The following is a 13,683-nucleotide window of genomic DNA, read 5'->3' as shown; positions in this document are numbered from 1 at the left end:
AGTCATAAATCCTCTTGAGCCTCAGCCTCTTCATCTGCAAATGCAGAAATCATGGTGCCTACCCCACAGGGATATTGGGCAGAGTGAAAAAGCAAATGCAGGCAAAGCCCGCAGAAGCACGCGTGGTAAACAGTAAGCCTTTAATCGTGGTCACAGTCGTTGTTATAGGATCATCTTCCTATGTCCTTGTCTTTTAAAGATTAGCAGAACCTCCCAGAAGATGAGAATGGGCTCCCCCTGAGCAAGTCTCGGCTGTAAAGTCACAGGCATGTTGAGCATGTGGCACAGAAGGCAGAATAAAAACCTGATCCCGGAACATTATGTTCCTGCAGGACATGAAATCATTGAAGGTATGGGAAATCCTACCTCATATCCGTTTTACTAGAACACCTATGATTGCGTACGCACATGGACGCACGCGCACCCCAAACTTTTTGAGCTTCACAAAACAGCGTAACCAAGGAACACACTATGATGCTTCTTAGCGATCTATTTAGGCCCAGGTTACTCGTCACTCTGAGCCTGCCTCCTTATCTGTCCAATGAGAATAGTGTTTGTCACAATTATCGTCATCGTCATCCTACCTAACGCTTCTGGTAAAATTGAAGTGTGAGAACACCCGCTAGACAGAAAATCCATGTTATCTCTCAATTTTTCTTCCTCCTGATTTCTATCTGAATCTGTGAGCTCGCTTTGGTTCACTTCGGTTTTTCAAGAGGCTCCGGTTACCTTCTCTCCCACCTATATCGGATTGGGTCTGACGGAAGAAAGAAGGAAAAAAAAAAAAAAAAAAAAAACAAACATAGTAAAGAAAGCAGAACAACATTTGTTTCTGAAGCAACCGATCAAACATTGCTGATGAGCCGGTCTTTTCTATTTCAGTAAACCAAGGAGGCCTATTGTCACGAGGATGTGAGGGGCCCGGGTAAGATTGGATGATTACCCCTAAAGGAGACAAAGCAGACAGACTATGGCACATGTGATCTTAGCCAAGAGAATAAACAGTGACCTCTCTGCCGAGTTGGGCCTTAGCATACCAAAGGGAAATAAAGGTGTAATAGGATGCTCAATTTTTACTCTGGAAACAGAGGTTGGTTGGGCACTGAACTGAGAACACTGAATTTTTTACCCTCCTTGATATTCACATAGGCTTAGAGGAGGCAAAAAAAAAAAAAAAAAAAAAAAGAATACTGAGCCTATAAGTCATCCCTAAAACTCGGATTTTATGTTCCCTTGCCTTTTCATAACTGAGCAACACACAACATTAAAGAATGGACACAGGCCGGACGCGTTGGCTCAGGCCTGTAAACTTAGCACTCTGGGAGGCCGAGGCGGGAGGATCGCTCAAAGTCAGGAGTTCGAGACCAGCCCGAGCGAGAGTGAGACCCCCCGCCCCCGTCTCTACTAAAAATATAGAAAGAAATTGTCCAGACAACTAAAAATATATAGAAAAAAATTAGCCGGGCATGGTGGCACATGCCTGTGGTCCCAGCTCCTGGGGAGCCTGAGGCAGGAGGATCGACTGAGCCCAGGAGTTTGAGGTTGCTGTGAGCTAGGCTGACGCCACGGCACTCACTCTAGCCCGGGCAACAGAGTGAGACTCAGTCTCGGGGGGGGGGGGAACCCAAAAACAAACAAACAAACAAACAAAATAAAAAACTGGAAGGGACACAGACTTCCACAGGTTTGTGTGTGGCCCCTTTTACTTATTAACGCTACAGGACCTTAATTATTTGTGCTCTGAATCTGATATTCAAATTATCCTTGTGGCCAACGCGTTTGAACAGTAGATGGTAGGGGAAGAAGAGTTCACCTCCTGAATAGATGACAAGTAACGGGAGTACTGGTGAAATTACAAGTGGCTTACGTTTACACACTGAAAATCCCAGTTAGCCGCTACCATGAGTTCAAAGAAGAGATCTAAATTTCTGACCCTATGACCCTAAAAGATATTTCCTCCCATGGTGTCACAGATAAAAATAAAACTGCATCCTAGCACTTTGGGAAGCCTAGGGGGAAAGGATCGCTTGAGGCCAGGAGTTTGAAGTTGCAGTGATCTATGATGATGCTACTGCACTTTAGTCTGGGAAACAGAGTGAGGGCCCGTCAAAAGAAAAAAAAGAAAGAGACAAAAAGAAAGAGAGAGAGAGAGAGAGAGAGAGAGAGACAGGAAGACACAAGGAAAGAAAGAAAGAGAGAAAGAAGAGAGGAGAAGAGAAGAGAAGCGTCAATCTATCCATTGCATTTTCTACCCTTTAGGTGACTGGGCTTCAGCAGGGTGATGTGATCTGACAAAGTTCATGTTGCTAAGAAATAAAGCACTGGGGTTCAAACTCTGAGTTTTCAAAATCCAGCATATCCCCCTACTCACCATACCGTGCCACCTCTGAGAGTGGATATCTCACAGAGGAGAGCTGTGGAGGCCATTCTTGGACAGACAGAGTCAAGTAGTGGAGACCATGGAGTCTCTGCTCTGCAGCCAGTCTAGAGACATATGGAGCCATTAACACTGCTTGTGAGGAAAATACCATGTCATAGGGAAACAGAAATATTTTCCGCCTTAGGCAGATACAATTTAGGAAAAGACCCGAAACCCCTCTTCCTCTAACAGTGCTTTCTGGTCAGATGCTGACCCCTTCGATTCACAGATTCAGATACATCATTCAATGCAAGCATTGTCAACAAGTCACTCTTTGCAGCTTTCTGAAATTTCTCGGATATAGCATACTTGTAAAGATGATCACTTATGTGAAGACACCACCCCTCCAGAAAAACAAAAACAAAACCAAAACAGAAGCCCACTTTTCTCTGCTGTGAAAACCAAGATCAGCTTTTATGAGATCCACTAAATTCACACAAGAAGTAAAATATAATCATACTGATATATGCAATTTTTCTCTTAGAACAGAATGCATGGTGCTCCTTATCGTCTCAGATACTGTCAACAGAAAGCACGCGGTGGATGAACAATCTCCGTGAGCTTTTCTACAGAGATGGGGGGTGTGTGTGTGTGTGTGTGTGTGTGTGTGATAAATAATGAGGGTTGAGGAGCAGATAAATGACTGGGGGAAAACAACAACAGCAACAACAACAAAAACCACTTCCTGGTTCCTCGATGCAAGCATTCATTTAAAGGGTATACTCGTATGTATACCTAGGTGGAAAGTGGAAGCAGCTTTAAAAAAAAAAAAAAGAAAAATTGCTGCGAGCCCTGGTTATGATACGGCAATAAGCGCTAGCTCTTGGAAGGTGTAAAACATATTCACGGTGGCTTACGCCAATTTGGGATGTACAAAGACGAGCTTGAGCACCACCACCAACCAAAAATATGAATGAATACCTGGCTAGCGATCAGGATCAGACATAATAGAAAAGAAAAAGCTCCCAAGGCTAAAATAATGTGAACACGATTGACTCGTCCATGGAAAAGAACCCCAAATCACTGCAAAATAATTTAAAGAGTTTTATTCTGAGCCCAACGGCCGTGATCATGGCCCAGAGAGCTACGCCCAAGAAGCCTTGAGCAAGCGGACCCATTGTGGTGGGGTGGGTTACAGTTTGGCTTCATACATTTTAGGGAGACAGGAATTACATGTAAAATCACAAATCAAAACATGGAAGGGGTACATTGGTCTGGGCTGAAAAGGCAGGACATCTGGCAGTTGGGGGGGGCGGGGGAGGGAGGGTGCGGTGTTTACAGGTTTACAGCTGGGTTTAAAGATTCTTTGATTTGCAATTGATGACATAAATGAACCTCTGCCTAAAGGCTTTGCATCATGTTTTCAGTTAAGGTAAGGAGGTCTGCTAATCACAGACAAGCCACTGGACAGTTTACCCAAAACTCAAGTGCCCTGTAGTTCAGTAAACGGTTGGCCTGCTAGATATGCGTTAAGCTTTGTCTTGCCTGGCCTTAGGCCCGTCGGACATTCAGTATCTCATTGTTATAAAATCTGACTCCATCAGGGAGGAGTGTCTGACTTCCCCTGTCCTTGCGGGGCAGCAGCTCAGGTTTAAGGGTTTTTCTAGGGTTCCCTGGGCCAACCACGGGACGGGTCAGCTGGCGGTGGCGGGCGGGGGGCGGCTTAAGATTTTATTTTAGTTCATAGACTCCAGAAATGGTGTTTCCCTGGGAAAGGCACACGAGTTCATGAAAAGCTTTCATTCAGTTGGTCTGGCTCCTCCCTGAGGTCGTCTCCCTGCCCCCCACTCCTCCCCTCCCCTGGGGCCGGAGCGGGGGGGGGGGGGAGGGTGAAGGCCCAAGAGGAGAGGCGCGTGGGGGAGGTGCCGCTCCCAGAACCAGAGACTCGTCTGGGCCCCACGTAACCCAGCCACCGCGACCGCTTCGCCCGAGGAGGTGCCCAGCAAGTCGTGCTTCTGCCCCTCGGGATTGCCTGCGGGCTGGGGGCGGGGTACGAGCTCCCGGCCCAAGAGGGAAACCCCTAGCCTGGCCGCACAGATGGCCGGGCCCCCGGCGGAGCCCTTCCGCCGGTTTCCACCCCTCCCCCACTCACTGCGCTGACTGCGCATGCGCGCTCGCGCACGTAGCCGCCTCGGGCTTCTCTCGGGCGGAGCCGCTTTCAGCCGCGACCCCGCCCCGCGAGCTGACTGTGCATGCGCGCTTGCACGTAGCCGCCTCGGGCTTCTCTCGGGCGGAGCCGCTTTCAGCCCCGACCCCGCCCCGCGAGCTGCCGCTTCCAGGCGGCACACCGCATGGGGGAGGGGACGGAGCTCTAAAGAAATCAGTCCCCTCCGTCTCCTGCCTCAGGAAAAGCCCCAAACCCTTGGAGAACTGCCACCCACCGCCACTACCGTGTGTGGGGGGGGGGCGGGGGGGCTGGGTCTTTACTTTGTGTCCTCCTTGTGGCCCAGTCCAAGGCGGCTGGGCTGCCAAACAGATCGTCTCGAGAGGGAGGCAGGAAGGGCCCAGGTCTGGACAGGGGTGGATTGGACCCCTCCACCCTGGGGTGTGGACTTGTGACCGAAAGCTCAGCTGCTTGTCCACGAGGCCGAATAACGAGGACAAGCGGTATGAGGAGTAAGAAAACAGAGAGTCTACTTTGCTGACAAAGGAGGAAATAAATAGGGTAGAGCTTCTCAGTCTCAAACCCCCAAATTTCGTGAACATAGGCCTAGGCAGAAATACAGAGGTTTTAAAGGAAGGAGGGTTGGTTCTCAGCTTCAGGCAATTACTGCAGTTAGCTGTTCTAAAGGTCCCGTCTCTGCTGAGAAGAAAGCCCTTGAACTCTGTGGGCCGCCCACCCTGGGGGCCACCTGGAGTTATAACCAAAGAGTTAACGTGCCTCAGGGATGCAGGCCGGGCTGCAAGTTCCCAAAAGCCTGGGGGAAGTTTTAAAAAGACAGAAAATCTTTCTGCCCTCTTCCCCTCCCACCCCCCCACAAAGCCATTTTCTCTGGTGCAGACTCGGCACCCTCCCCGTGCAGGCCTGTTTGTCCTCAATCATCTGTGAGGTTCACGAGGAGGAGATGCTCTCTCGCTCTCCCCACCCTCTTTCTTCCCTTAGGAAATCCTCAGCGCTGTTCCACACACTCAAGGTGGCGGGCCTGCTCCGGCCACCAGCCACCTCTTGTGCCACCTCCCCCCCCCCCCCGCCCCCAACGGAGTAGGTGTACAGACAGGAGCACACTTTACTGGAGGGCGCCTGGGGATGAAGAGTTGTGGTGGCCAAATGGGGGATGCGGGGCGGGGAGGAGAGTGGCTGGCATTTGGCAAAGAGTGACACGGAGTGGCCATCCAGGCTTGTCTGAAAAGTGGGACTACGAGCCTGAGAGCGCCGACGGAGTCGATGGACATGGTCACTGCTGTGGGATGTCTCTTTTACCACGATGTAACACCAAAGCAAACCCCTGACCCGCTGGGTCGGAGAAGGCCTTGTGGGCAATTTAGAAAAGCCATGGCGTGGCCATTTGGAATACTTCCTGCCTCTCCGGGAATCAAAAATTAGAAAGGACCATGGGTTCTGTATTAACGTACCAAAGGCAGGGAGAATTTTAGCCTTTTAAAGCCTGCCCTGGCCCTATCTCAGCAAGGCAGTGGCACCCCAAGTTCCGTGACATTTCTGCACTCGGCGGCTGACTTCTTCAGCCATCTGTTGCGATGCCCCTGCCAGGTGGCCACTCACTCGCCCCTTCAGTTCAACCCTTGTACCAGAAAGTGTTGCCTTCTTCCTAACCCCTATGGGGGGGCCGGGGGGTGACGTGTGTGTGGGGGGGGGGTAGTGGAAATGGGCAGACCCCACAGGTGCAGCCTCTTCCAGGTCATAATGGGCCTGAGGCAGCGTGGGATTCCCCCGGAAGGGAGGCAGGGTGGCACTACGGCACCGAAGCCTGACGCCGGCGGCCACGTGGATGGTGGGGGACACGTTAGACCGCTGAGATGCAGCCACTGAGAGCCACCCCGCAGCAAGAGGTCTCTCTTGGCAGAGCAGGCACTGAGTCCGCAAGTCAAGACAGCTGGGAGGCCTGGGAGACAGAGGCCCTGGATCTCAGGTCCCGGGGTGGGGGCGGGGGGCAGTGCCAGTGCCTGGAGAGAGAGAGAGCCCAGGCTCCAGAGGCCATGATGGGGCCTGGTGGGCAGGGCCGAGGAGGTCAAGGCCGGGTGTGGTGGGGTCCGGGATGAGGGGCTTGGGGTGACGGGCAGGGAGAACGACCCGTTCACTCAGACGTGCCCTCAGAGGAAGGCAGAGGTGCGTTTTGCCTTCCTCCGGCTAGTGGAACGCTCGGCATTTCTTTCCTTCAGAGCTGGGTTGAACCGGTATGGCATCTGTTATAGTACGGAGTGCGAGACAGGACAACCTAGAGACCGAATTGAGCCAAGTCATGAGTCCATATTAGCTGGCCAGCGACCACCCCCTGCCCTGTTAGGGTACAGGTACAGAGAATGGCCCCGAGCCGAAAAAAGCAGGAAGGTTTCAGACTATCCTAAGCTAGAGCTCCGTGACTTTAGGCACGGCGGTTGAAACAACACTATACCACCTACTCCGCAGCTGTGTGGTCCGGGACCAGCCTCGGGCCCCCGTTTCGTTTCGGTTACAGTCTTTAAGCGAGCAGGTTTACAGAAACAGATAGCTCCAATTAAGGAACATTCTTTCAGGCGTTAAGCAAGCACAATCAATTTTACGACAGGCAGCTGGAAAGTTTAAACACTTAGTTACAAGTTAATTGCTTTGTTTTATCTCCGCAAGGTACGTATTTCCAATTACAGACATAGGTCAAGCGGACATCGGTCACCTAGCGAGCAAGCATAAGTTTTCAAGTGGGCCTTTACAGCGTCCAGACAGGCCTCGGTCCAGTTATTGTGCATTCTTTTTGACCACTTGGAAAGCTACTAGCACCGTTCCGGGCCTCACCTCACTCACGCGGAACTACAGAGTGATGACCCGGGGTGGGTGGGTGGGTGTGTGTGTGTGTGCTCCCTCCTGTGGTGGGAAGGGTGATCTGCTCGCCCACCCGGCGTGGTGTCCCCCACCCCTGCCCCATCTTGGCGTTTACAGAAAACAAACACGAACACAAGAGAGGGAGCCGGAGGAGGAGGAGGAACATATGCTGCTATCCAGGTTATCCTGGGAGGCTTCCTAGCCATTTCTGAGGAAACAGTGTCTCCTGGCTGTCTCCCGTAGTTTTATTTATTGACTTATTTATCTATTTTTCCTTTTGGCTTGAACCCATTCTTTTCGTTTCGGCATCTCATCTGACATCCTCTTCTGAGAGGAACCTGGAAACGTTTCCCCGTGTTGCATCTTTTCAGGCTCTGTACGACTGACGAGCATCGTCCCTCTTCAGTCACTGGGCTCTTTGCTAGCCAGGCCTTAATTCTCCACGTTGTAAACCCCAGATCGGATCTCCGCCCGGAATCCTGTAGAGACCCACCGAATCGATGTTTGGACTGGGATGTCTCGTAGACCTTACCTATTAAAAACCGATCCAGGCCAGGCTTGGTGACTCACGCCTGTAATCCTAGGCCAAGGCGGGGAGGAGGACCGACCGCTTGAGGTCAGGAGTTCGAGACCTGCCTCGGCAAAAGCAAGACCCCCGTCTCTACCAAAAATAGAAAAAAATTAGCCGGGCATGGTGGCACACGCCTGTAGTCCCAGCGATTTGGGAGGCTGAGGAAGGAGGATCGCTGGAGCCCAGGAGTTTGAGGCTTCCAGTGAGTGAACTATGCCCTGCTCCCCCGCCACCCCTCCCCATCATCTCTAACGAAATGACAGTAAAATAAAATAAAATAAAATAAAGCTCAGAAAAAAAAAAAAAAAAGTACTATGTAGTGAGACCGATCCTAAGAACACGGGCTCGGGGAAGGAAGTCACTACCACGGTATAAAATTGTATAAACGTTACCCGTTTCTGTGTGCGTGCGTTTTCTGAGAAATGACCCCCTTTTGCTATGGGGCCGGGACTGGAGTCCCAGTTTGGGACCATAGGATTCCCCGCACTCGACTCCTGACTGATTCGACCTAGGGTTAGCTCTGTGTAAACACTCTTTAGACGTGGGTGTTTTATGGATTTCTGTCCTTCGGGAGAAACGACTGGCCCGGGTACAGGAGTGAGTGAATGTACCGACCGTCTTCTCCCATCTCTCTCTCTCTCTCTCTCTCCCTCCCACACACAGGCACACGCGCACGCGCACGCGCACGCGCGCACACACACACACACACACACACACACGCCGTTTCCGGGAGCGCCCACTTCATGCGCTTCGGTCCACCGTGACAGATAGTCCAACTGTCTGTCCAATCATCGTGAGTGGCTGCGCCTAGGCCCCGCTCTGAACCTCTCCGTACTGTTCGTGTGTCTTCAGCAGGTCCTGCCTCCACCCGTGGCATCTAGCACGGGCCGATGGGTCCCTGTCCTCTCTCCCTGCCGTGGACGCCCCCCTCCGGCCCCCCGCCCCCGGGGGCTCTCTGGTCGACTAGTGGTGGGGAGTGTGCCCGAGGGCTGAGAGACGTGGTCCGAGAGGGGCCGGGAGGAGGCCTGCGACCCAGTGTGTACCCACTCCCGCCCCCACGCTCCCTCCCCCACGAGGGAGCCCGTCCTTTCCAGGCTGACACTTGGATCGGTGGATGACGGGGGTCACCTGGCGGCGGGCGAGCGTTATGGGAAAATCCGGTAGGCGTGTTGCGACGTCCTGCCACAGAGATGGCTCTGGCGACAGCCTCGGGCCGCCCCACCCTGGCCTCCGGCCAGGCCCCGTGAATGTGTTCTCTTTGTCCCCGACTTCTTTCTTTGTTTCACCAGCCGGCGTGCTCTGAGAATGTGAAGTGTATCATAGTTCCACCCTGGGTTTCATGATCCTAAGATAGGAAGGGGTTTTATGATTCCACGACAGAAAGGTTTTCTCATCCTATCATCTCTCCCCCCCCCTTCTTTCTTTCTTTCTTTCTTTCTTTCTTTCTCTTCCTCCTTCTGCCTTTTCTTTACTTCTTTGTTGTTTCCTTCTTTCAGTCTTCCTGTCTTCCTTCCTGCCTGCCTGCCTTCCTTCCTTCCGTATTTCTTTCCATTTTTCTTTCCTCTCTTCCTTTCTCCTGTTATCCTGTGTTTCTATCTCTGTTTTTTCCATCTTTCTTCCCCCTTTCTACTTTCCTACCTTCTTTCTTTCTCATTCTCTCCTTTCTCTCTCCTTCCTTCTTCCTTTCTGTCTCTTTCTATACTTTCTCTCTCCTTCCTTCTCTCTATCTTTTTCTCTTTCCATCTTTCCGTGCTCTTTCTTTTTCTCTCTTAATTTCCTTTCTTTTTCTTTTCTTTCTTTCCCTCCTTCTGTCTGTCTGTCTGTCTGTCTTTCTTTCTTTCTTCTTTCTTTCTGCTTCCATCCTTCCTCCCTTTTTCTCATTCTCTTTCTTTCTGCCTGTCTTTTCTTTCCTTATTTCTTCTTTCCTTCTGTCTTTCTGTGTTTCCTATCTCCTTCCTCCCTTCCTTTTTCTTTCTTCCCCGTGCCCTCTTCCTGTCTTTTCTTATTTACTGTTTTTTTCTTTCTGACTTTCTCTCTCTGTTTCTCCGTCTCTTTTCTTTCTGTTCTTTTCCTTTCTCTCCCTTTCTCTGTTTCTGTTTCTGCCTGTCTGTCTCTCGGCTATGTTGTGGTCTGTGCAGAGACGGGTTTGGTGGACGATGTCGGTGGTCGGGCCGACCCATCCTTTCTTTGATCCCAGTGCTAGCCAGGCCGGGGCCTGCTTAGCTTCCAAGATCAGACGAGATTGGGCGCGTTCAGGGTGGCGTGGCCCTAGACTGACCCGTCATTTTTCGATGGCTTCCGTGGGGAGTAGGGGGACTGTGTTTGATGCCCCCGGGGGACCTTCTGGACTCTGAAATGATGGGCTCCAGAGGGTTGCCCCGTGTTTTGCAGCAGACCTCTGGTGGCTGGCGCCGGTTGTGGTCGGGCTCCACCTGGCGGCCGCTTTTCTACAAGTCTCTTGTCCTCTGAATCTTCGGTGCAGCAGGCAAAGCAGGGGACAGTCCCCGATGCGAGCGAGGCTGAGTTCCGGGAAGCAAGCAGCCTTCGCGGGGCCATCTGGTTCGTGCCGGGACGCCGGCTGGGACATCTGGGAGGCAGAGCTTGGGCCTGCAGGGCTGTGTGGCGGGAGGACGTTGTCGCCGCGCTTCCAGGCTCAGCCAGCCAGGCGGCTTGCGGGGCTGCCCGGGCAGGTCGACTAGCACGCTGTGGCCGCTTTGGAGACCCGACCCACCCCGCGGGGACAGGAAGGAGACGGCACACGCGGGCGGGAGAGGAGGGTGTCCGGCGACCGGCCGCCGTCCCGTGCATGCGTGTCCCTCTCCCTCGGCCTCGCCTTTCCTACCCATTTTCCCTGGTTCCCGCTCAGGAGGCAGGGACAGCCCTGTGAGTGGCACCCAGTCGTCCGTGGCTTCTTCCGAGTCCTACTCTGGGGGCGCGGACCGGGCCCTGGGTGGCGCGGGTGGCCGGCGAGGGCGACCCCTGTCGGCCCGCGGGCGCTCGTGGGCCGCGGCGGTCCCGTCCCGATGTTTTCTCCTCCACAAGTCCCCGTGCTGGGGCCGGGGACCGGGCCCTGGGTGGCCCTGGGTGGCGCGGGTGGCCGGCGAGGGCGACCCCTGTCGGCCCGCGGGCGCTCGTGGGCCGCGGCGGTCCCGTCCCGATGTTTTCTCCTCCACAAGTCCCCGTGCTGGGGCCGGGGACCGGGCCCTGGGTGGCCCTGGGTGGCCGGCGAGGGCGACCCCTGTCGGCCCGCGGCCGCTCGTGGGCCGTGGCGGTCCCGTCCCGATGTTTTCTCCTCCACAAGTCCCCGTGCTGGGCCCTGGGTGGCGCGCGTGGACGGTGAGGGCCTCCCTGGCCCTCTACGCCACGGGGGCCGACCAGATGTCCCTGAGTGCCCCTTGTCTGCTGGCGCTGGGGACGTGCTGGGGACAGGTGGCCGTGTCGAGTGTCGTGGGGGCAGGCGTGTTCAAGTGGCTCGGTCCCCGTCTTCCTGCGCGGTGTTTTTGATCACCTCATATCGTCATCTTCCGCCTGCAGGTTAGTACTGACACGCTGTCCTTCGGCGACTGTCGCTGGAGGGGTTGGGCCTCCGCACGCGGACAGGGTTCTGGGTTCGTGGGGATCCAGCGCCCTGCCCTGTTCCCTTTGAGCTGACCGCCTGGGCCCGCGCGCCGGCTCTAGGGCGTCGGAGTGTCCCGACGGTGGTGCCCGCCTCTCGCGTTGGTCTCTTGTCCCCTCGAGAGACGGCACCCGGGGGGGGGGAGGTTTGCGGCAACCTTCCCCCTTACCCCGCTGGCTCTGTGCCGTTGCGTGTCAGGCGGTCCTCGTCTTTGGGTTGTGCTTGGGAGGCGGGGCTGGCGAGGCTGAAGCGGGCTCCTCGGATCGCTGTCCTCGCCGGCCTGACTGACCTCCCCCAACCCTCCCCGTCCTCGGGGCCTGATCGATGTGGTGACGTCGTGCTCTCCCGGGCCTTGAGCCGCGTGCCAGGCGAGGGACGGTCCATTCGTGGTGAATGGTGGCCGCTCTTCTCGTTCTGCCCGCGGGCACCTCACCTCTCCTTCCCCGCCTGTGGGCGGTGCGTGGGAGGCGCGGGTGCGAGACTATCCGGCCCGACCGCGGTCGCCCCGCCCTCGGCCTCGTGGCGTTGGCGGGGGGTCGTGAGTCCTCTTGACGCAGCGGGCAGCCCTCGCTCGCCCTGTGTGGCTGTTGCCTGGCCGGGGTCCCCCCTGCCCGTGACGGACGGGTGCGGGGCCGTGCCGCCCGCCCGGTCGCGCGCCCCGTTTGGCGCGCGGCTGCTGGGTCTGCGTGGCCCTTTTGTGGTGCCCCCGGAGCGCACCGGGTTGTTCTCCAAGGTGCCCGAAACCGAGCGGTGGTTGTCGTCCTCGTTCCCGGCATCCCCCTCTGGTCGCCGCTGCAGCGTCTGCTGCGTTGGGTACACCCTCGAGCAGCGTGCTTGGGGTTGGGGGGGGTCGAGGCGGGCAAGCCTAGAGGCATCCTCCTGCGCTGCGTGGGCGGGCGGGGGGCGTTGTCTCGGCGTCCCCACGATGTGTGCGTGGCGGACTTCGAAAGGCGAGCGCACGGCTTGTGCTCTTCCCACCCTGCCCGAGGTGGGGTGGTTGCACGGTCGTGTGGGCGATCGTGGTGGGGCCGGGCCGGCGACGTGGTGCCGGCCGGCCCCGTGGGGGGCCTCTGCCACCGGCCTGGTCTGCCTCGGTGACCCCTCTCCCATACCGACGGGGGAGTGTCCCCCTCGAAGTGAGGTGGCTTTTGGACCAGGGGCCCCGACCGCGAACGCTCAGGAGTCGCCAACCGTGCGTGTTTTGCCCCATGCCGCAGACCCCCCCACACCTCCCCGGGGCGTGCCTGAACGCCTCCGCCCAGGGCCCTTACGGGGGCGACCGGGGGTCGGGGGCGATCCACCTTCGGCGAGAAAGCGTCTTCTCTAGCGATCATGGAGGCGTGTCCTCTTCTGGGGTTTGTCGGATCCCCCAGCCCGCCGCCTCTCTGCGCGTCGTCAGGCGCCGCCCCTGCGGCTGCCAGTTGTGCGTGGGCAGAGTTCCCTCCTCCCCTGCCGTGGGGGTGGAGCGGTCCGCCGGCCCCCGCGGTGGGGGCCGAGTGCCACTCTTCGCCTAACGTGGTCCGCGCCTCCCCCTCTGAACTCTGGGGGAGGGTCACGCCGGGCCGGGCCGGCGTTCCAGCTGTGAAGGGCGCCCGCGTGTGTGCGCTGCGTGCCCCGGCCGCGGGTCGCCCCGGTGTGCGCTGGGGTAAGGGGGTGGTGGTGCGGCCCGTCTCGCGCCCCCTCCCCAGCCCCTGTGAGCGTGTGGCCCTCCACCCGGTCCCGTGCCAGGCCGCGGATGGATGGGCGCTCCCGTGCTGGCGCCTGTGGATTGCGGCTTGGGGGACCGCCCGGCCAACGAGGGGGTCGTTCCACCGGTGCGCGGTGCTCCCCGGAGCGAGACAGGATTGGGAAACGGACGAGAATGGGATTAGGCGCGGTGGCGTGCGGGCCGAGGGCCGAAGGCCGGTGTCGCTCTGGGACGCCCCGGTGGTGAGGCCGTGGCCCCGTTGGGAGGGGTGCCGAAGGCTTTGGCCGGCTGGCGTCACGGGCGCGTTGCGGGACCGCTCTCGGGTTTGGGGCGGTGGGATCCCGTGGCGTTGTTTCCCCAGTGGCCCGGTCGCGGCGCAGGTCTCGCCTCCCACGGGCTCTCGTGCCTCGCCCTC

The sequence above is a fragment of the Eulemur rufifrons genome, unplaced genomic scaffold (assembly GCF_041146395.1).
Source record: "Eulemur rufifrons isolate Redbay unplaced genomic scaffold, OSU_ERuf_1 scaffold_246, whole genome shotgun sequence".
Taxonomy (NCBI): Eukaryota; Metazoa; Chordata; class Mammalia; order Primates; family Lemuridae; genus Eulemur; species Eulemur rufifrons.
The sequence above is the reverse complement of the archived record's forward strand: the minus strand, read 5'-3'. Positions refer to the sequence as shown.